Below are 21617 nucleotides of genomic sequence, written 5' to 3'. Positions count from 1 at the left end.
ACAATGTGTACAGTGTGCTCTTGGCTTCAGGAGTAGATTCCCATGGTTCATCGCTTACCTACAACAAACAGTGCTCATCCCCAAAGGTGCCCTCCTCAATGCCAATCACCCATTTTCCCCTCTCCCCCACTGCCCTCCCCCCCATCAACCCTCAATTTGCCCTCTGTATTTAAGTGTCTCTTATGGTTTGCCTCCCTCTCTGTTTGAAACTATTTTTCCCCCTTCCCATCCCCCATGGTCTTTTGTTAAGTTTCTCAAAATACACATTTGAGTGAAAACATAGGATATCTGTCTTTCTCTGACTGAATTATCTCACTTAGCTTATGCTTATTGATTTTGAGAGAGAGAGACAGAGAGAGAGAGAGAGAGAGAGAGAGAGAGAGAGAGAGAGACCACACACACATACACACACATGTGCAAGCAGGGAGGGGCAGAGAGAGAGAGAGGGAGAGAGAGAATCCCAAGCAGGCTCTGTGCTGTTAGCACAGAGCCCAACTCAGGACTCAGTAATATAAACCATGGGATCATGACCTGAGCTGAAATCAAGAGTTAGATGCTTAACCAACTGAGCCACCCAAGCGCCCCATCACAAAATTGTTTAAACGTTAATCATAGCATTTATGATTAAAATAATCATATGTTACAGTCTTCTTCTGAATTTGTTCATGTATATCTGTCTCCTTCCCTGGAATGACAGCACTTGGCGGCAAGAAAAAAATTTCACTTTGTTTCTATTAGTCTATGGTATCTTCAACAAAAACATGTACCAATTGATTTGACTGAAACCTTGGGTGATTTTTAAATCAGTTACATTATGCATATTTTGCCTCCTTAAAAAATGCTATATCATTTATTTTTTCTTGATGATTCAGGGAAAAATTCACTGACATTGTTGTATTAGGTTATATTGCCTTTAGGAAAAACTCAGTCTTGTCAAGTCCTTTGTCCCTAGAGCAAATGGCTACAAACTGCAGAGATCTGATTCAGGAAGTTCTATATCCTGGGATTCTTTAGACCAGCAGCTTTATTTTAATCAATTGCCTGAGGGTAGGCCTGGAGGTGTTACTCTCTCTCTCTCTCTTACAGAATAAACTTCAAGGTGTCTGTAGTAGCAGTTTGTTTCTAAGCCTTACTGCCCTTACAGGTTGCAGAATGTTCCTGAAATGCTTGTATAGCACTAGCTCCAAAGAATTAGACTCTGAGAAATAAGAAGCAACTTCTTTATGTCTGGGCAAGAAAACATTGAAATTTGGCTTTTGATAGTCCCACTCCTCATCGGGATGGATAGTGTCACTTTCAGAGACTAGGAGAGTCAATACTAAGGGCTAGCACTCTCAGGAGTGAGAGATAATCATGTCACAGAGATAATCATGTCCCTACCCCCACCTTCCTGTGTACAGAAATGGAGTGGAACCTTTTTCTGGTGGTGGACACTGTCAACCCAGTAGCATAGCCATTATTGTCTCCTTCTCAATAGGAACACAAATTGTTTTCCCACTGTTTGTTAGTTGGAAGGTCATGGGGCATTAGGTCACCAGAGCCCTCAAGGGAGGTAAAATATAGAAAGGGCAAAAATCCAATGCCAGCTGAGGGAACATGGATTTGATTTCCTCCGGGAACTTCCAATTACATTCCATTCTTCTCTCTCCCTGCTCTCCCCAAAGTTATAACTTCTGGAGTCAATAATAGCTACTGTTCATTTCTTTTTGGCTTTGCCTGTACTTTTCCAAGCAACCTCGGTGTTTCCAAGTGGACATCTCTTTCTCCCTTGAAAGTTAGTAGACATATTGACTTCATGTGAGCAATCAAAGTAGCACAACAACATTTTTGCTTTAGTGTTTTTTCTTTACTAACACCAAATTTGTATTTAAGAACTCTTTTGAAAATTCTTCCTGTGAACGAAAACCCTTCCAGGTGGCATAGGAGAGCACAGGAAGCATATTCACAGAGGGAGAGAAAGGAGATGATTTGTCCTCCTGCATGTCCTCCTGGAGCTCAGCTCAGACTTGGCTGCCAGAAGGAAATGTTTCTTGAAGCAGTTTTTATGTGGTCATAGATGTGAGGTCAGGCACTGCCTCTGTGCTTCTTCAGAAAATGCTTTCTGTATAAATGATTACAAGCCCAGAAATCTAGAAGTTTGTTCTTGTTCTGTTTTTGCTGCCAAGACATTGTGACCTTCCAAAAGCCACTAATACTTGCGCCTCAGTTTCCTTCTTTAAGTTGAGATCATCATCTTTGGCCTCCTATCTCATGGCATTGATGTAAAAAGATCAAGTGCAATTGGAAGAGAAAAACACAAACATATCTAAAACATCAAATACAATAAGGAGATAATTTATGTGATCCTCCTTTATGAACTCTAAAGAGATACATAAGAGCAATTATGCTTTCTGATTGTAATTGCTCCCTAAGAATACTGAGGACTTTGGCTGACCTGCAAGGTCAGGGAATGCAATACTGCACATTTAGTTGCTATTTTTCTCTCCTTGCTACACTACACTCACCTCATGGATGCCCTCCAGACAGCTTTCTTCTCATGATGACTCAAGCCAGTTTCTTGCGTGCTGCCATAGAATCAAGTCATGTATATTTTACATGCAAATACTTAGGCTCAGTAAATACAAGAACATTTCTGGAAGCTCATCCAAAATATCTTTACTGTCCTCATCCTCTGAGACCCAAAGACCCTCACATTATTTGTGATAAATGTCCTAGGAAGATGGTGGTTATTTAAAGCTCATCTGGTGTGCAGATCAGTGGGGGAGAGGAGAAAAGAGTCACCTTCCTAGAGCTCCCTAGTTGGACCAATTATTGTCTTGGAAAATTGCAGCATGAGAAAATCTGTGAGAGTTTGAAGTTCATCTTGCAGTTTATATTTTAAAAAGCTTCATACAGAGCCAGAGCCTGATATTTCTTGGCAAATTTTGGACTGAAGAAATATGACTGACTCCCTGCCAAGTGGTAGTTACCAAAGCAATACCAGCAGATCTAAGCAAACAAAAACTTTAAGGTGAATATTATCTCATCTCTTCCCACCCTCAATTTTCATGTATATAAGGCAAGTCCTAAGTACATGCATCTGATTTTGAATTGGCATGGAGGATAGGTTATTCCAGGACCCATTGACACTGGCATTATTTCTTCAAGAACTTCAAAGGCGTGTCACATTAAGATCCATTTTTATCCAAAAGGTTAATTTCCACTGACGGGGTCTTTGTTTCATCTAATTTAACTTAAAAAAAATTATTAAGTAGATTGCATTTTTTACTAAACATTAAAGTAATTTAAAGTAAATCAAGGCTTTAAATCAAGAGATGTTCTTAGAATATACCCACAAGTTGGGGTGCCTGGGTGGCTCAGCCGGTTGAGTGTCCAACTTCAGCTCAGGTCATGATCTCACAGTTTGTGGGTTTGAGCCCCACATCGGGCTCTATGCTGACAGCTCAGAACCTGGAGACTGCTTCAGATTCTGGACACAACCTAAGTGTACATCTATTGATGAATGCATAGAAAGAAATGTGGTATATTTACCCAATGGAATGTTAGTCAGCCATAAAAGAAGGAAATCTTGCCATTTGCAACAACATGAATAAAACAAATCTGAACTCATACAGAAAACAGATTGGTTGTTGCCAGAGGTGAGGACTGTGGGGAATGGATGAAATGGGTAAAGGTGGTCAAAAAGTACAAACTTCAGTTATAAAACAAATAAATCCTGGGGATGTCATATACATATAGCATGGCGATTATAGTTAACAACCTTGCATTGTATATTTGAAAGTTGCGAAGTGTAAACCTTAAAAGGTCTCAACACAAGAAAAAAAAAGTATAACTACATGTTGTGATGGATGTTAACATCTTACTGTGGCAATATGTTGTATACCTGAAACATGTAATATGTCAATTGTATCTCAATTAAAAAAAAAGAGAGATGGACTTAATAGTCACAACTAGTAATATCCAGAAGTTAAAGTCCATACTAGGCATTAATATTATTGTTTCTCTCTTTATTAACTATGGGGTGTCTGGGTGGCTCAGTCAGTTGAGCTTCTGACTCTTGATTTCAGCTCAGGTCACGATCTGAGGGTCATGGGATTGAGCCCCACAGTCAGGTTCCCCATTGAGCATGGAGCCTGCTTTAGATTCTCTCTCTCTTTCTGCCCCTCTCCCACGTTTGTGCTCTCTCTCTCCCTAAAATAAAAATATATATTTATAAAATATTAACTAGTATGTGATGCCTGTAAAAAGCATAAACCCACACAAGTTGGTTCCATTATATAGGGAAATTCCTATAGTAACAATTGCCAAGGATGAGGAGATAGGGAAATGGGGAGTTGTTGTTCAACGGGTATAAGTTTCAGCTCTAGAAATCTTCTATACAATACAGTGCCTAAAGTTAATAAAACCGTATTGTGTATTTAAAAATGTGTTAAAAGAGTAGATATTATGTTGAGAGACTTTACCACAAAAAAAGAAAGAAAGAAAGAAAGAAAGAAAGAAAGAAAGAAAGAGAAAAAAAGTGACAGAAGGAAATTTTTGGAGGTGATAGATATGTTTATTTCTTGATTATGGTGATAGTTTTATCACTGTATGCACAAGTCCAAGTTCACCAAATTGTATACATTAAATATGTTCATTTTAATATATCAATTATATCTCATTAAAGCTTTTTATTTTAAAGAGCAACATGCTTCAAGCCTTATGATGAAATGGGAAGCAAAAATAAATGAATATAACTTTTGTGAATTCCAATGTCTAGAGTAGGACACCTGTTTATAGACTTCACTGAAAGCTCTCCAACCTTAGGGACTGGGTCTGTTTTTGCATACCATTGGCTCTCTGTGCTGATCACAGTGCCTGAAACACTTGTGCAGGAAAAGGAAGACAATCATAATCCCAACTATACTAATCAGTTCTGGTTTACATCTTCAAGAACAGTCCGTATGTGGTCAAACCAATAGCACAGGCAATAGAACAAAATTTTCTCTCGTTGCACAGAGAGCCAGATTTACATGAAGTCGGTGAAGCTTAAACCTCAGAGTTCCCTATTCTTCCATGTCCTTGTACTTAATTCTGCATTAATAATTCACATTCTTTCTTTTTTTAAGTTTATTTGTTTATTTTTGAGAGGGAGAGGGGTGGGGGTGGGGGGGGAGAGACAATCCCAAGTAGGTGCCATGCTGTCAGTACAGAGGCTGACATGGGGCTTGACTCATGAACCATGAGATCATGACCTGAGTTGAAACCAAGAATTGGACACTTAACCAATTGAGACCACCAGGCACACTGTCCTTTTTTAAGAAGGGTGGCTTCCAAATTGTGTAAACTTCAAGCTACAAAAAACTTGAATCTACTATCCTTGCCAAGGTGTATACAACCCTCACTTAAAATAAGAGTGGGATTAAATTTTTAAAAAAGAAAGAAAAGATGAAATAAAAACTCATATGGGGGTAATGAAAAAAAATGAGAGTGGAATATATTTGATAGAAGAGGCTGTTGCCTGCTGATTTTACTTTTGCCCATTGAGAAAGTGCTATAAGGTGTAGTCTCTTTTAATTAGAATATAAAACTTATTAAAAATGTAGATGTTTCTAAAATTACTTCAAATGCAGCAGTCAACATTTCCTTTAAAATAGAAAATCATTCTACTGGTTGAACTCTGCATATCATTGTTTATTTTCGCTTATAAACTCCACAGTCCTACTCCAAATCACTGAAAGTTAACATCTAAGTGTCCAACAACCTAAGGCGCCTAGCTGGCTCAATTGGTTAAGTGTCTGACTTTGGTTCAGGTCATGATCTCATGATTCATGAGTTTGAGCCCCCCATCGGGCTCTGTGCTGACAGCTTGGACCCTGGACCCTGCTTCTGATTCTGTGTCTCCCTCTCTCTCTGCCCCTCCAGACTCATGTTTGCACATGCTCTCACTCTCACTATCTCAAAAATAAATAGTAAAAAATAAATAAAAATTTAACTGTCCAACAACCTAAAAATAGTTTTTACAAAGACCTACTTGATTTATCATTTACCATTAAGTGGACCTTAATATGAAAACCCAAGAAACTATAGATAAATATGGGTCTTGTCATAATGAACAGCAAAATATAGTTATAATTTATAGCTAACTTCTCTGAAGATAAAGTTCTAAATATGTATCTATTCACTAAGATGATTTTTCTATTAATTTCTCTTCATATATTCCTCTGGGATATATAAACCCAGTTCTCTCTCAAACCACCAAACTTTGAGTTTTAAAGAGGAATGTTTGACATGCAGGGCAACAATCATAATAATTTCATTTCTTCAGTTCCATTAAGATGAAAAAAAAATTATCAAATAGAATATACATATCCTTCACAGCACTTGCTATTTTCCAGCCTAATTTCTAGACTAATGTACTATCTAATTAGAAAGTCTATTAGTTAGTCATATCAATGGAATAATTTCTAGCTCAAGTAAAACACTTATCATTAATTCTGATAAATATAATAAGTAACTTTGGAAACATTATTATTTGTATTTATTCTATTTTATTCTAAAATACGTGTTTGTCCAAGTAGAAAACACTGAAGGCTTAAAAAAATTATACCAACTTTTCCAAAACTAACTCAAATATCTCTATGTAGTCTCTTAAAATATAAATAATATGCTCACACACAAAAAAAAAAAAAACAGGCGGACACTTAGATCTTTGTTTCTAATACGATTCTCCAATTAAAGAGGAAATGACAGATTTTAGAACTGGGGCTGGAAATATACAGAATGAGCCTGGAGCATTTACTGAAGGAAAGGAAGAAAATGCTCTAAACACACACAGTCATAGAAGAAAGTTGAAAGGATACCACCTGTGTCAAAGAGCAGCTTTCTCACCAAGCCTACAACTTATCAAAAAAAAACAAAAACAAAAACAAAAAAACACTAACTCGAAAAATATATATGTGTGTGTGTGTGTGTGTGTGTGTGTGTGTGTACCTATATGTTCACTGAAGCATTATTTACAACAGCTAAGATATGGAAGCAACTTTCATATCCACTGATGGATGAATTAATAAAGAAAAGGTGATAGAAAAAATATATATGTATATATATGAACATATACACATATATATGTATAAACACACAATGAATATTATTTGGCCATTTAAAAAGAATGAAATATTGCTATTATGACAACATGGATGGACCTTGAGGCTATTATGCTAAGTGAAATCAGAGAAAGATACAGTATGATCTCACTTATATGTAGAATCTAAAAACAAACATGCACCCAAAACAACTCCTAGATATACAGAATAGACTGATGGTTGCCAGAAAGTAGATTGATGGTAGGGGATGGGGGATAGGAAAATGGATAAAGGGAGTCAAAAGATCACACACACACACACACACACACACACACACACACACACACTGCACAAAATCCTCCTTGCAAGAGTACCCCAAATAATTTGTGTAGCTACTCTAACCTCAAGGAGGTGGAACAAAAATTCCTACTTGTGAAATGTGGGCTATACATAGTGTTTTCCTTCCAAAGAGTGTATCATGGAAAAGGAGAGAAAGAAAAAACTATAGTGGGAAACTAGACAAACATCCAGGTAATCAAAATTAACATCTACAGTGATAAGTCATGTTGATAGTACGTACCTTTGACATGATGCAATGAAAATGGCATTTTACCTTTGTGATATTTCCCCCCCAAATCCATAACCTCTGTACAATGATAATTAAAGGGGTAAAGAAACAACAAATAATCCCACTAGGGCACTGACTAGCAGACCTCAAATCTACTGAGGTTACCAAAAACAAGAAAAGTCTGAGAAACTGTCACAGCCAAGAAGAGTATAAGGAGACATGATGATTAAATATAATATGGTATTCTAGATAAAGTTCTGAAACAAAGAAAATATTAGGTAAAAACTAAAGAAATCTGAATGAAATACAGACTTTCGTTAAATAATAAAAATTATCAATCTTGATTCAATAGCAATAAATGTATCATACTAATGTAAGATGTTAATAAGTCTTATTTTCTAGAGAGTGGAATTTTTTCATCAATTACAAAATTGAGATACAGACACCTCACTATCCATTAATCCTCAAGGTAACTCTTTAATAAATACTTTACGGAAATCCTATACTACTTTAAATAGAAATCACTTTCTATTTCTCTTCTTTGCATTTCTTTATGTAGCTTATAGTTTACTTCACTGTAACCTATGCCGATATTAAAGAAACATAATACACATATACCTAGATAAATAGGAAGATAAAAAATTGCAATTTGAATAATTGTGGGCAAAATTAATAGCTTATGAAAACAGAAATACTGAATGAAAGGAATCTTAAAGGCGTGGAAGAAAAAAACAAGGAAGAGATAAAATGTCTACATGACCTATGGTACACTGTTATTATTCTATATCCATTATGAGGTACAATTCATGATTAATATATGGTGGTTGAAACACGTCAAAACATGCAAAATTATTCAATTCCATTGGAGACTGTGGAATTGCCAACAACAATAAAAAATGCGATACCAATATTTACCCACCAGAATAAGCAAAAATGAAAAAAAGTCCCCTCCCCCCCAAAATCGACTCTTGGTAAGGGCATGGAGAAACTGAGACTCCCCTACACTGTTATGGATTGGGGGAGAAGGTATAAATTACTACAACCATTTTGGAAAACTATTTGCCAATATATACTAAAGGTAAAGATATGAATAACCTATGACTGAATAATCCCAATTCTAGGCATATATTTATCAGAAATGCATAGATGGGTTCACTATAGGACGTATTCTAACATGTTCATAGTAGCGCCATTTGTAATAACAAAAACTAAAAACTTCCCAAGAGCGGAATGAAGAAAGACTGTGGTATAGTCACATAATGGAATACTGTTCAGCAACGATAACTATTACAGTACACAAAATCTAAGTGTATTTCACAAACATGTTGAACAAATGTAGACAGACACAAGATTACATACAATATATTTCCATTGATAAAAAGTACAAAAATGGTTAAAACTAATTTATGCTGTTAGAAGTTAGCAGAATAGTTAGAGTCTATAATCACCTTTTTTTGGGAGGGGGGCAGTAGATTCAGAGAATAGGCTTACAGAGACTAAGTGACTGACCTGGTATTTTAACATGTATTTGCTTATAAAACCTGTGACCTTAATCATCAAATACAATAAGAGATAGGATGAGGGGAAGCTTCTGGGAGGTTACAAGAGCATATTCAATGGGTCAAAATCTGGGGCTTTAGACATATGATGCATCCATTTTTTCTTTCAATATGTCTATGATTTAAAAAAAAAAACAAAAAATAAAAATGGTGTTGTTAAGCCAGCTGGATTGAGTGACACTCTTCTGTCTTACAATATGTTACATATACACTCAGACCATGTTTTCCCACCTTTCACTTATTTTTACACCTCTTCATAAATTTGACAGGCTAATCAATAGGAACTTCTGTGTGAAGGGAGCTATTTTATATGGATAAATCTATAATAATGGAAATATTTTTGTATTTACTCTTTGCGAAGTCTCCATACTTGTTCTCCCACATCTATATCATTCATTTTTAACGATCATTTAAGAGAATTATAAACTCTAACGACACATATTTTTCAGGCCATTTTTTTTAAGATCTTTCCATACACGAGGGTAAATTCCACTTTGAAAATTAAAGATGTATATAACATGCTTGTAACCACAAGCTTTCTGTTTTTAATTTTTTTTTAATGTTTACTTATTTTTGAGAGAGAGAAAAAGACAAAACACAAGTGGGGTGAGGGGCAGAGAGAGAGGGAGACACAGAATCCGAAGCAGGCTCCAGGCTCTGAGCTGTCAGCACAGAGCCCAATGGGAGGCTCAAACTCATGAACCATGAGATCATGACCTGAGCCAAACTCAAACACTTAATGGACTGATCCACCCAGGCACCCCACCAGGCTTTCTAATAAAAACCCAGAGACAAACATCACAAAGTAATTGGCTATATCACAGTAGCACTACAAGATGATAAACAATGCTCAAAAATATTTCTGTTTTTCAGTTAAATGTTACTGAGCAATTTGAATTCTGTTCCTGAACCCAATACTTGTATTCATTTCAGAGTAATAGAGCTAACCAAATACTAAAGGAATAAACAGGCATTAAATTAGAATGGCCACAGACCTCAGTTTACAAAGCAGTTAAGAGCTTATCAATGAATCTTTGATAATTGAAGGTGAATAATAATTTATTCCATGCTTAGCAGGTAACAGACACTATGCTAATTACTTAATATATATCATCTTATTTATATCTTATAAATCCTTTTTGGTAATTTTTGTTTTTTATACAGATTAAGACAATTAAGGCTTACAAAGCTAAAGTGACTGACCTCTGACCATGTTTTTAAATGAATTTTTTGGGGCGCCTGGGTGGCGCAGTCGGTTAAGCGTCCGACTTCAGCCAGGTCACGATCTCGCGCTCCGTGAGTTCGAGCCCCGCGTCAGGCTCTGGGCTGATGGCTCGGAGCCTGGAGCCTGTTTCCGATTCTGTGTCTCCCTCTCTCTCTGCCCCTCCCCCGTTCATGCTCTGTCTCTCTCTGTCCCAATAATAAATAAAAACGTTGAAAAAAAAAATTTAAATGAATTTTTTTTCACAAAGCCTTTTTCCTAACACCAAATATATTCATTGGTTGTAGTCATTTCCTTCAAAAAAAAAAAAAATGTTAGCTATGAACAAATAGAAATGTTTCATGTTTTCATGAAATTTATTTTGGATACTGAAGTCTGAACCTAAAACTGAAGAAACAAATCCAATATAGATACTATTAATTAGTCTAATTTATTGATATAAGTAAATATTAGTCTGGAAACATACTTGTTTTGTACTTGCTAAGATTAAATATATTGATATTACACTGATAATCAATTAAAAAAATGAACATCCTATATTTCTGTGATTGTTGTTCACCAACAAAAAACAAAGTAAAAAAATATAAAAATCACCTCAAAGCTCACCCTTCATATATGCCTACTGTGAGCTTGTTGGTGGACTTTCTTCCACATATCCCAAGAATCTACTAACACAATATTCCAAATCTTTAATAGCTGCTAAATAGTCTATATAGACAAATAAAAATTTATTCAAGTAGCACCCTAGTGATGTATTTTACTCAATCTTTTTTTTTTTTTTTTTTTTTTTTTTTTTTTTTTTTTTTTTGGTGGTAGGTGGTAGGTGGAAGGAGGGTTTCCATAAACTTTACAATGTAAAATCTCCATGAGATTTTATGCAATTATCTTCCCTGGCTGCCTGGTATGTGTGTTGGGTGGAAAGGGTATATTTTCTTCCAATAATGTCCTGTAGGTTCTACTGCCAAAAACTATTATGAGCTTATTCACTTCTTATCAAATTCATCCCAACATTCTAACCCAAACATCTAGCATCTCACATATGAATTACTTTTATAAACTCCTTACTGGTCTCCCTATGTGTGCTCAAACACACTTATCCTTCTCTATAGAGAAACAGAATGAGGTTCCAAATGCAAATCAGATCAGATATTTTCCTTACCTAACACTTCAGTGACTTCCCTTTGCTATAGGATGAAGTGCACATGCATACCATGGCTCTTCTCTTATCATCCCTACTCCTTCCCCCCTGGTCTTCTGTTAGGTCCTCCAATGAACGCACCTTTTGCCTCTTTCCAAATGCTTTTGCCTCTTTCCAAAAACCCTATGCCTTAGCCCAATACTCATCTACATAATGCCTTTTATGTTTCAAATTTAAACTTAGAAGGTCTTTTTTGGCCCCCTTCACAACCCTCTATTTAGGCCCAGATTCTCTGTTGATAATCCAGAGGCATCCGATGGCAATTACCATCAATGCATTCCTTGTGCATTTGTTTTGTCTTATAGCAGCTATTCATGCTCTGGCCTGAACTCCATTGATTTCAGACACTCATCTCCCTTCCTGCTGTGTCTCCTCACCTAATACAGCTCAGGGCAAATGGCGAATGCTCAAAACAACCTGGTGAATGAACATTTAAAAAGTTAGGTATTTTGGATTTGGAAGTCAAAAGCAGCTTATTTATGTTTTGGCATAATATCCGCTTCATCAGAATGCTCTAGGATAAAAATATTTACCCTAAAAGCTGGACTAACTAAATATTAAAATCACCTAGCAATTACTGGACAAATATCACTATTTGCATATAAGGTAGAAGAGAAATTTGAAAACTAGATATTTCTGTCTGTTCCTAAATGTTGTATTTTCATATCTACATAAATGGAATGTAATATATATTAAAGTCTCTATAAAACACAATGAAATACCTTATCTATCTGTCAACAGGTAAAGGCAAACTCAATCAAATACGTGGAACATGTCTATGTATGTGTTGTATTAGATTGCTAGGGCTGCCATAACAAAATACCATAGACTGGGTGGATGGCTTAAACAACAGAAATCTATTTTGTCACAGCTCTGGAAGATGGAAGGTCAAGATCAAGGTGCTGGCAGGTTTGTTTTATTCTGAGTACTCTCTCCTGGGCTTGCAGATGGCTGCCTTCTCCCTGTGTCTGTCCTCACGTGGCCTATTGTGTGTGTGTGTGTGTGTGTGTGTGTGTGTGTGTGCGCGCGTGCAATTTCCCGTGTCTCTCCCTCCATTAAAAAGGACACCAGTCTGGGGCACCTGGGGGGCTCAGTTGGTTAAGTGTCCAACTTCCACTCAGGTCAGGATCTCACAATTTGTGAGTTCGAGCCCTATGTCAGGCTCTGTGCTGACAGCTCAGAGCCTGGAGCCTGCTTTGAATTCTGTGTCTCCCTTTCTCCTGCCCCTCCCCTGCTCATGCACTGTCTCTCAAAAATAAACATTTTTTTTTTAAAAAAAAGGACACCAGTCCTAGTGGGTTAGCACCCCACCCCCATCTCTTTCAACCTCTTTTAACTTTAGCTATCTTTTTAAAGGTCTTATCTCCATATATTCACATTGAGGGTTATGGTTTCAACATCTGAATTTGAGGGAGACACAGTCCAGTCTATAACAGAAGTCCAAATTCTCTTATCTCAAAGTTTGTTACCCCAAAAAGAAAACACCCATCTGAGTAGCGAGCCACTGCCATCAGTTACACTGAGTATATGCTATAGTCCTGTAGTGCTGATAAGGCACATACTACATTTGTGTGTGTGTGGTTTGCAATGATACAGACAAATTCCTCCCATTATTATTATTTCTGAGATACTGCGAACATAAATTTATTTTTTTAGAGAATCCCAGCAGAACAAGGTTGAAAATAATTATTACTGTTCCTATGTGCAGACTAACACCTAGGGCCAAATGAACCATGTGTATGTCATTTTTTTTCCCTCCTGTCACCCTCTTTTGACCCTCGAAGCCTAGCCATCCTCTTGGGTATACAGTGGAAAGCTGACAGAATAACAAATGTCACAGTTAAGTTTAACGTGGTGGTTGCCATTCATCTCCTATAAAAAACCCACATTCCTAGTTAAAATTAAAGGCATATTTTTATGTTAGATTTTTATAGTGATTTTATATTTTTGAGAATTAAACACATTTCTTTATTAACTGCTGCCTTCAAGTATCCTGATAACTAGACTATGTATCACATCAAAATTTAATGGTTATTTATTTACTAAATGGAATATTACTATTTAGAATAACATATTTCTATCCTCACACCCATAATTTATATTCCCCTAATGTTTTCCCGGTTGAGTTTCCAATCCTTACTCCTAGACATTTTAACCTTAATCATGTTCATTTCAGGTTTGTGCCCCGAATACAAATAGCTTATTTTGCAACACAAACATATAAATAATTGTATCCTTTTTTTCTTCTTTTCCAATCAAGTTTCTTATTCTGCAAATCTAACTTCCACCTATAACCCTAGTTCAGAATCCTTTTCTACATAGTTGTTAGTGATAAACATATATTTTATGTTTTAGCCTCTGTAACACCACCAGTTTGACAGCTTTGAAGAAAGAAGGATCTTCTAACTCAGGAAGGATTATTTTTACCATTCTAATTTGGTCTTCTTCTAGCTCTAATTCCACAGCTCTTAAAATGCCTTTTTTTTTTATCTTTACCTTTGCAGAAGAAAGTCTATTAATCCACTCTTCTAGGTATAAGGACCCAAAAGTCTATTTAAAAACCAGTAAGATTGTTTCTATTTCTTGTTCCTGTTCCTCAGATGCTGTTATCCTGTCACTCTCGGAAACCAGAATGCTTCTCATCCCTTATCTCTGTCACACAAGATATTTCTTAGAAGTGTAGGATATTTGGCAATTTTACTTGCTTCCTTCTGCCACCTGGTTTGCAAAGGTTGGGAGGGAGATGAGAAGGGAGATCTGAAGGCAACAGTTTCCAGAGAGATACTCTCAGTTTGGGGATATCTTTGCAATGTTGCAGATGTCAGGTAATAAATGGATACGTCTGGGAGGTACCAAGTTATAGTGTAAGGGTTTTCAACCACTAAATTCATGAGAACATTTTTACAATATGCAAGAAAAAATGAGTTCCCATGTTATATCTGTATACTTAAGATGTGTTTTTTTTAAGTAAATAACAAACATGGTTACTTTCAGTAATTTAAAAGTAAAATTGTATTCCATCAGAAAAATAACTTCTGCACATTTTTGACATTTGTATACATGTGGGAAGAATAGATTATGTATTCAGTCAACAGGCTATACTTCCTCTGTGTCTGAAAGGTTATAACCTCTACAAGTAGTAATTTATCTCCTCTTCTCACTCCCTCCCTCGAATTTGACAGCCACAACTTAGAAACCAATGAGACACAAAGACTGAATTAGCTGCTCCTCTTTGGCTGTGGAATTTGGGGCAAGTTACTCAGTCTCTGAGGTCACGGAGTTTTGTGAGGCTTCAAATTAAATAAGGTGGCATGTGCAAGAGCCCTCTATTCACTGACAAACAAGATATAAATTCAAGGTAGAATTCTCTCCATGCACAGAGGAAAAGGCCTACATAAGAATTGCAGGTGATGTGACCAAAATGGCTACAAAGTTCTGGCAGCCCCTGTGGAGAAACACCACTGTGGAAGTATTTGTGGATGGCAGGACATACTTTCTGGCTTCCTCCCTCCTGGCCCAAACCCTCTTCCTCCAGTGAAAATGGAGTGGGATAGCCCCTCTCAACTTATCACAGTCCTTGCTTCCATATTTGATAATGTGTCATGTTAAATACCTTCTGCAGGGAGGAAATATCTCTGTCCTCTACCCTTCTCTAAATTCTTGACTGGAACCCGGGAACAAAAACAGATGCATACAAATTTAATACAAGTTATACAGGGAACAGGAACCTTCATAAGGAAACAAAGACACAAAGAAGCAGTTAACGGGATGCCTGGGTGGCTCAGTTGGTTAAGCATCCCACTCTTGATTTTGGATCGGGCCATGATCCCATGGTTTGTGGGTTCAAGCCCAGCATCAGGTTCTGTGCTGACAGATTCTCTCCCTTTCTCTCTCTACCACTCTCCTACTGTACTCCCGCTCTCTCAAAATAAACATTTAGAATGTTTGCTTTATTTAAAAGAAAAAAAAAAAGCAGTTAAACCTGAGTGTTTTTCTGCTAGGTCTAATGAAGAGTGGAGTCATGGAAAGATGTGACAGGACAGAGGACACAAGACTAAGTTTGGTGAACTGGGGGAAACTTAGCAAGGCCTGTTCCTTCATATTCTGCTTTGTGTCCCTTAGTCTTTGGAGATAAGGAGGCTCCTTTACCTCCGGGTGTAGGGAATGTGGCTCACACATGAAAGTATGAAGTTCTGCTTCAGTGCAAGGTCAGAAGGTCCTCTGTGATCTGCCACTTTCCAAATCCCTTCATTTGAAATATTCACTACACCATTGTATCGTATTTTGAGGAAATGTATCCTGAAGTCTGTCACTTCCAAGAATTCACTCTTACCCTAGTTTTCCACTGAAACTCATTTTACCTACATTAAAGCACAGCACGGTTTAACATTATAAATGTTTTCTTTGGAATATTATTGGAAGAAAGAACGATTTTAGAACAATTTTGTTTACTTGGTGTAGTCAGAAAAGTGAACAAAAGGGCAGTTTTCTGCTTTACAGGATCATGTCATACATTGGAATAAATCTATAAATTAAAATAAACACTTCAGTGTTCAAAAGAATATGTCTGGAACACTTTAAGTTCTTTCTTGAATATACGATGTGAGAGGAAGTTTAATTTAAGTCACTTAGTCACCCAGTTCTGAGTGTACTCAAATATAAAATATGTATACTATTTAAACAAAATCAGATTATACATTAACAGATATGAGTTGTGAAAGCTTCATGGCTCTCTGGTCTCCACTTCAGTAAATATTAAGCCAACTTACTGAAATAACCAACAGAGGGTGTCATTTAGTGCCATTGTGACCAAGGGTGTGTCATGCATGGTAGGTCATGATTTGTCACCTGAGCACTGGTCTACCAGCAGAGTGCAACCACTGACTCATTTACGGAGAACGTTATGAAACCATCCGCTCGTAATGATTTTCAGTCTTCGCTGATCTAGGCCAGATTTGAACTGCTGACCTGGAGGTGCAAAATCCCATATCCGGCCCCTCATTACTTGTGATGATATTGGTTGCAAATAGTCTTTTGAAAAAGAAAAAAAAAAACTAGGAAGGGGATATATATATATTGCCTCAGTGTCTTCAAAGGACTTCCTTTATATACTAGTTCAAAATGTTTCACTAATTTGTTTCAGAGTTGTGCTTCCATTATTAATATTTGGAATTCTGAAAGGAAGCAAGGTACGTTTTATGAAAAAAGATTATGAGGTTGAATCAACCAATCTTGCTGAGAAATATAATCAGTATTTATTATTTACATTTGCCTAAAGAATGATGGAAAAGAACAATATATGAAAATGTATGTTTTTAGTAGTCACTCTTACTTACAATTCATTTAAAAGCTACAGGAGCGCTCTCAAATGCAGCAAACTAGAAACCAACTGAAGAATACAGGATCCCATAAATCTTATGACACTGACAAAGTAAAAATTAAGTATTTCACAAAATAGATCAGAAGCAAAGGGCAGGAGTAGATGGATGAAAAACACATTTGTAGCTTTTGCCCATCCAGTCTGTGCCTCCTCCACAGCAGATTCTGATATCTTAGGGAACATAGGTTACCCTGGAATAGTCATTAAATAGAACTTTCAAAGCAAGTGAAATAGCTGAACATCTTTGAGAAGGGGATTTCATAAACGCACTATTAACATCATCATGCTAAATTGTGAGGTTCTCATGTAAAGATCTTTTCTTACACTTTGTAAATTATTTCCTGACCATTCTTATAGATACGTTTTACTTTGCTTACTACGGCAGACATTCTGACAAGCACAGCCTCCGCAAATTCCTACCCCACAAGTCTCTGGCTGTGAGACAGGATTCTCTCAAGTACTCAGTTACAATGTATTTCCCATAAAACGGTAACCCACGAGGCCCAGTGTAAAATGGGTATCACATTTAAGTGACTCAGTTCAAAAAAATAAGTAAATAATTAGTCTTTACAGACATCTCTTTGTAACTTAACAGGATCCAAGTACACGGCCCACAGAAACTCTTAAGTATTAATTTTCCAATTCTAGAGCACCCAAGCTCCAGGAGCTTCTTATCGTCTGCCTTATAATAGCATCTTTTTGAACTTCAGCATCTCATGCCTACCATCTTGTATCCTAAATCACGTTCGTTTCTCTACTCTGTGACCTCTGACAAGTCCCATGACCTTCACTTTAGTGCCCATCCTAGAGATGAGGTTCATCTGTTGTCACTTTTTTTCCTTTTTTTTTTTTTTTTTTTTTTTTTTTTTTTTTTTTTAAGGAGGGTAGAGCATGTAGCTTTCTCTTTTTTCAAAAGGTGAGAATGTATAGGTGGATACAAGGGTGGGTTATGGGTTATGCTAAAGGCAGGAGAATAATTGCTATGATGTGTGTGTGTGTGTGTGTGTGTGTGTGTTTTGTCTCACACGTGTGATACTCAATTAAGAGATGCTATTTTTCTGACCAATGGCATATGTAATAAGTCTATATGACTTATAGCTTTGTGAATAAATTGGCTTTTTATGTTGTTTGATTATACGATCTCTACAATAGAGTTTGTTTAAAAGAGAAATTTTAGGGATACTTAAGTGATTGTTGAAAAACATAACTCAAATATAAACAATTACTGTTTGTACAATGTGCTAAGTGCTTTACATACAAAGCTTATTTTATCCACAAAGTAACTCAAATAACATTTTACCTCAAATTTTATAGATGGTGAAACTGGGGTTTGGATTAGTTAATAATTAGCTTGTTGTTAGTAAGGAAATGAAATATTGGATTTAAAACCAAAGAGTTTGTCTCTATGGCCAAACATTTTAAACACTGCTCTATCCTCCATGACCCCTATGGAAGAAGGAACCCATATACCTTCTACTATTAAATGATATGATCTCTGAATAAACTAATGATCCTTCCAGAACCAGCTCAAATTAAGAAGCCATCTGATATCTGCCCCTCCTCATTCTTATCCTTAATTTGTGTGAAAGTAACATACTCACACTTGTATGAGGTAGGCTCTCAAAAATTTTGTTGAAAGAAATTTTTTCTAATTCTAAAATACTAAAATTTATATTCATGAACAGATACAGTCTGTGCCTTAAGGTTTTCAAGAAAAGATTGAGAAAAAGCTGAAAACACACAACTATCAAAATTCTAACTTTGAACTAAGATTTATCTCAGTTCCCCTTTAAGGCAAGTGATCATTAATGACGGAAAATGGATTGGGTGCTAGTGTCCAGGTGAGAACTTAGTAATGACATCACCATTTCCCACTGCAGGCTGGGGTATTTGAACAGAGGTACGACTTAGTTGGAACCAAGCTATATTGAACAAACAGCACTGCTGCTACTGTAAACCTAGCCCTAGCAGCAAATGTCTGCTTTGTCTTTGCCAAGAGTCCTTGAACTGATATAGGATTCTGTGGACCAGGGACACCTGGGTGGCTTAGTAGGCTAAGCATCTGACTTCAGCTCAGTTCATGATCTCATGATTCATGAGTGTGAGCCCCGGGTCGGGCCCTGTGCTGACAGCTCGGAGCCTGAAGCCTGCTTCAGATTCTGTGTCTCCCTCTCTATCTGCCCTCTCCCCTGCTTGCTCTCTGTCTCTTTCTCTCAAAAATAAATAAACAGAAGTAAATTTTTTTTAGAATTCTGTGGGCCAGGCTGGGTTTTCAAAGTGGAGGTAAAACTGAACAAATCTGATTAACCGCTTTGAGGAAATGGCACCAACAGTGAGTGATAAGCATAAGGAAGGATGGTATTATCATGCACTTGGATTTTATCAAAGAGCTTCAAATTCTGTATCAAAGGCTTTTTGGAGGTAAATAGGGTACCCTCACACCAGAGAAACAACAAAAAGAAAACTTATCAATTTTCTTGGTCACCAAGAATGATCAATGAAAATTGGTAGACTCCAGAAGAAAATTTTAAAGTGATATTCAAACTGATTTTTTTTCAATATTCCTCTCAATGTCATCTATAAAAAATTTTAATTTGTCCATCAAGTTTATCTCCTCTGCATCTGACATCTGAGAGCATACATACTGTTGAGGGTGAACATAGGATTTAGGTAACTTTCTTTGAAATGTTGAAATCTATGAAATAAACCAAAATATTATATGATGTGTGTGTGTGTGTGTGTGTGTGTGTGTATAAATTATCTCCCCTTTCTAATTACTATATGTTTCCCTAGCATGAAAATGAGTTTGTGAAGTTCATTACACTTTCATAAAAATGTAAGTTAAGGACAGAGGAAAAGTATTAGATTTGAATTTCCTTGGTTTCAGTCATGAGGTGATCCAAGCCATTAAAGCTATTTAAACACCTTTCCTTTGGCATTCAAGATTGCAGCATGCTGTCTTCAGGCGATGTATTGCTGAAAAACAAGACTTTAATGATAGAAAAAAGAGGAACAAAGACTGAGCTACTCTTGTCAGTGTCAGTAAGTAAATAGCGCTAATCTATCTTCATTATTGCTATGCATGCTGTACTACCAGGTGGGAGAATGTGTAATATGTTTTACCATTATCCAGGAGCTAAGTAGCATGAAGAAACTTAAAGGCAGAATTATCTTTGATCAACAAAAATGTGGCAATCATTTCAGTCTGAAATTGCCTTCACAGGATTTTGACATCTTTCTGTGAAGATGCAAAGACCTCACACTTTCCCCTATTGTCATTATTTCTCAAGACTGTAAAGTTTGTTAGATTTGAATACTTAGTACAACCTGCTTCTCAGGGAGAGGGGGAAAAAAACCCTCTGAAAACAATAAACACCTTTATCAGATTTTTTTTTTGTAATTCCCTTAAAGACATAAAAATTAATCTAAAAGAAAAACAAATCAGAAGTTTAAAATGCAAGTATGTTCAGTCAGAATTAAATCATTATTAAATCTTTTGAACAGTTTCATTTCTGACCTGTATATTCTTGATTCCTTTAAAAGATAATTTTCATTTACTTTTGAAATCTTGCTCAGGATGCAGATTTGCTAAACCCTAACTAATCAAAATCGGCCCCATGCAGAATTGTTGAATAAAGGACATTTGCCTTGGGGTTCTCTCTCTATAGTGACCCCTTCCCATTGCCTGTAGGACATTCTTTAAATAACTCATCATATCTAGGCTGCCTGAGTGGCCTAGGCGGTTAAGGGTCTGACTCTTGACGTTGACTCAGGTCATGTACTCATGATTCCTGAGTTCAAGCCCCAAATTGGGCTCCATGCTGGCAGTGAGGGCCCACTTGGGATTCTTTCTCTCTCTCCTTCTTTCTCTGCCCTCACCCCGCTTGTACACACACAGTCTCTCACTCTCTCTCTGGCTCTCTCTGAAAATAAATAAACTTAAATAAACAAATAAATAGCTCATCAAATCCAAAAGCAATCAGTGCCTCTCTCTTTCCTCACACCCAAGTCTCACTCCTTACTTCTACCACCACTTGCTACTCTTTGAGTGTTCCCACGTGTAAGTGGTCTCATCATTCACTGAGTTATTAGAGATATGTAGTCATCCTTGATTCCACATGTAATCAATATTCATGTTGCTAATTCTACCTTCTAAATATTTCTTGAGGGGTGCCAGGGTGGCTCAGTCCATTGTGTCTCACTCTTGATTCTGGCTCGGGTCATGATCCCAAGGTTGTGAGCTCCGTGCTGCGCATGGAACCTGCTTAAGATTCTCAATCTATCTTTCTCTGCTCCTCTCCCCTGCTCGTGTTCTCTCAAAAAAAAAAAATAATAATAATAATAAAATAAAAAATAAATGATTTTTAAAAAGTAACTATTTCTTGAATTTGTCCACTTTTCTCCATTCTCATGTAAATCTTCCTAATTAAGATCTCCACTATCTTCTTTCCCCCTCAGTCTGTTCCTCACCAGATTACTCTACTGGCCCAGTTAAATGATATCTGATCCTCTCATTCTTTTCAACTCTTCAGTGGGACAGAATAAAAGCCACATTCTTTCCTGCTTATAAGACCCCATGTAATCCTTAACCTGCTTACATCTTCAGTCTCTTTTCCTAGCCCTCAG

The sequence above is a fragment of the Lynx canadensis genome, chromosome C2, assembly GCF_007474595.2.
Source record: "Lynx canadensis isolate LIC74 chromosome C2, mLynCan4.pri.v2, whole genome shotgun sequence".
NCBI classification, from domain to species: Eukaryota; Metazoa; Chordata; class Mammalia; order Carnivora; family Felidae; genus Lynx; species Lynx canadensis.
Note: the sequence above shows the minus strand (reverse complement) of the source record.